We start from the raw sequence: 2,775 nt of genomic DNA, 5'->3' as shown, positions 1-2,775 counted from the left end.
TAGGCAGTCATTTATCGATTATTAATTATTTTATCTAAACCCATTAGGCAACAGGGTTGATTACACTAATTATCTAACTAGTGGCATAGGGTAACAGGCTGGGTGTGTTGCTAATAATTATATTAATTAGCTTTACTTATTTATTATATTAATTATTTACATGAACTTTATGTTATTATTATATTATGTCTAATTTATTTGATACTTAATCCTTGATTGGAAATTTAATAATATGTTACAATATTAAAGAACAGTACTCTAAAATATTTTCATGATTTTTGGAATATTTAAAATCTATAAAAATTAATTATATAAGATGAACTATACATTATTTCTAATTAAACTTGTACATCAAGAAAATAGTACTGAAATACTAGGATCATTATTTTTCTTAAATTCTACATGTTAAAAGAAAATTAACACAACTGGTTTCACAATTTTATCATTTTTCTATTAATTACTATGCATTTAACTAAACTTGGCATTTAAATTAGATCATCAAACATTCAGAAACTGAAGTTCATCCTTTAGGTAAAGTTGTAGATCTTTAACTAAGTATTCCAACAAAATTTAGTTTGCATTTTTATGATTTTTCCTCGAATAGATACAGAATTTCTAAGTTGATAGCATTATTTACACAAGGGGGTCCTTCGGGCACTATTCAGCTGAGTCTATAGCCTTACAGAAAACCCCCTGGGTTTTCAAGTCTTCTAACCCGAGGTCCCTAGGCTGTGAACCGAAGCAGAGCAAAGCGGGGTGGTCCTGTTCCGGCGACGGCGGTCACCGGCGGCGAGATCCAAGGGCAGGAGAGGACTCAGGGGCTTACGGTGGTTCTGTGGCACCACTTGTCGAGGGCTAGGGTGGCCGGAAGGATGGATCTCGACGAGGACCCGAGGCGGCGGCGGAAAGGTCACCGTCGACGACGAGGCTCCGGTGATCAACGTCGGCAACAAACCTGCGCATGAGCTTCAGTGAGACACGGGGAAGGTGTAGAAACTACCAATTGGAAGAATGCGTGTTGGGATAGGGGTGACCGACGGGGGCAGAAGTGGCAGCGGCGAGGAGAAAAGCCGGCGAGCTTCGGGAGGACGATGTGCTGGACTATAGAGCCAACGGATAGGTCGTGGAGCTTCACAAGGATGATGTGGTGCTGGCTAGGGGGTTGTGGTGGCGCGGGAGTGCCCGGAGCGAGCTACCCACGATGGGGCCGAAGGCGGCGACGGCGGCGCTCGTCGGAGGCGAAGCTCCAATTGAAATTGGGAGGCAACAGGTGGTCAACGAGCACGAGCGAGCATCGGGGAAGCTTGCACGAGGATGGGTTGGGGCGAAGGAGGTCTGGTGCTGGTTGTCCACGGGAATGCCGTGCGCGGCCGGAGCAAGAGGAGACGGCGGCGGTGGAATGTGGGGCGAGCGCTCGAAATTGAGTACTGGAACTAGAGGAATAGAGCGTAGGCGTCAAGGGAATGCTGTTGCGCGCGGGAGACAGGGAATTAAGGCGCTACGATGAGCTCTCCACGGCGACGAGGAGGTGGCGGCCGGCGGAGGCTCGGGGTAGTCGTGGCGCGTGCGCGAGAGGGCAGCAGGGGAGAGGAACCGGACCGGGGAAGGAAGAGGGCGACGCATGGAAGCTATCCCGGCAGGAGGTGGCGCTGCGGCGGCGGTGAAGCGGCGGCCAAAGGTGCAGCGCTGCCGGCGGCAGGCGAGCAGAGCAGGGGCCCACGTGCGCAAGGAGGACGAAGAGGGGAAAGGGGTCCGGGGGACTTATTTGTGATTTCCAAAGAATTCAGGGACCTCTCGGTAAACTAAGATTTCTCACTGCTACAAAGGTCAAATGAGAAAATGGTCAACATGAAGTTGTAGAGTTTTTCAAACTCTACAACATTGCTTTAGGGCTTAAGTTCAGAAAATCAAGGTTTATAACTCTTTAAGTTAAGTTTATGAATAAAGGTAGAATTTAAATTACTTTTGTCTTTGTTCAAATAATTTGATCAAACTTTGGGTATGTTTACAAATTTTCCTAAGATGTCATGATTACTTATATTTTTACACATTAGTCCTTAAGTAAAGCTGAATTTGACTTTTATATTCCAACCACTTCACATGTAAACCCTTATATTTGTGTTAATTACACATAGGTCCTTAGTTTCATACAAAGTCTATTTCTCTTAGGTTTTAACTTAATATTTATACTTTTCTTCTCTATGGTCATTTGAATTTGACATTTAATAACATTTTTACACAATTGTACATAGGGACTTATAAAATTCATAATTTACAAATATACCCCTAGTTCTCTGTACAACTCATATATATACCATAGCATACATACAACTCACTAATACCTAGTGTCTATAGCTCTAATTACCTGAATGTTACATTAATGGATTCATCTCATGAATTAGCCTCCATTTATGCAATTGGTTTTTATAATTAACCTAGATTTAATACTTTTAATTGGTGTCCAAACATCCGTTATTACGGGAACTAAATTTTAATCCCCTTATCCAAACAGACCCTTAGTCAACACAAATCAGTTGTCGAAGGGCGTGTTTGGGTTTTTACATGCTTCCGCCCTACCAAACAACTTGCATGAGCTGCGCAAGCGTGGGCTTGACAAATACTGACCAATGGAATTGATTGGCGTCAATTGTTTGGAAGGGCAAGCTAGGGTTTCAAACCAAACCTACCCAACTCATTCTCCATCCTAATCCGCTAGATGATATTAGGATAGAGAATGAGTGGGATATGTTTGGTGTTTGGTTCGGCCGTTTTAGG

The sequence above is a fragment of the Panicum hallii genome, chromosome 7 (assembly GCF_002211085.1).
Source record: "Panicum hallii strain FIL2 chromosome 7, PHallii_v3.1, whole genome shotgun sequence".
NCBI classification, from domain to species: Eukaryota; Viridiplantae; Streptophyta; class Magnoliopsida; order Poales; family Poaceae; genus Panicum; species Panicum hallii.
This window is presented reverse-complemented; position numbering follows the sequence as displayed.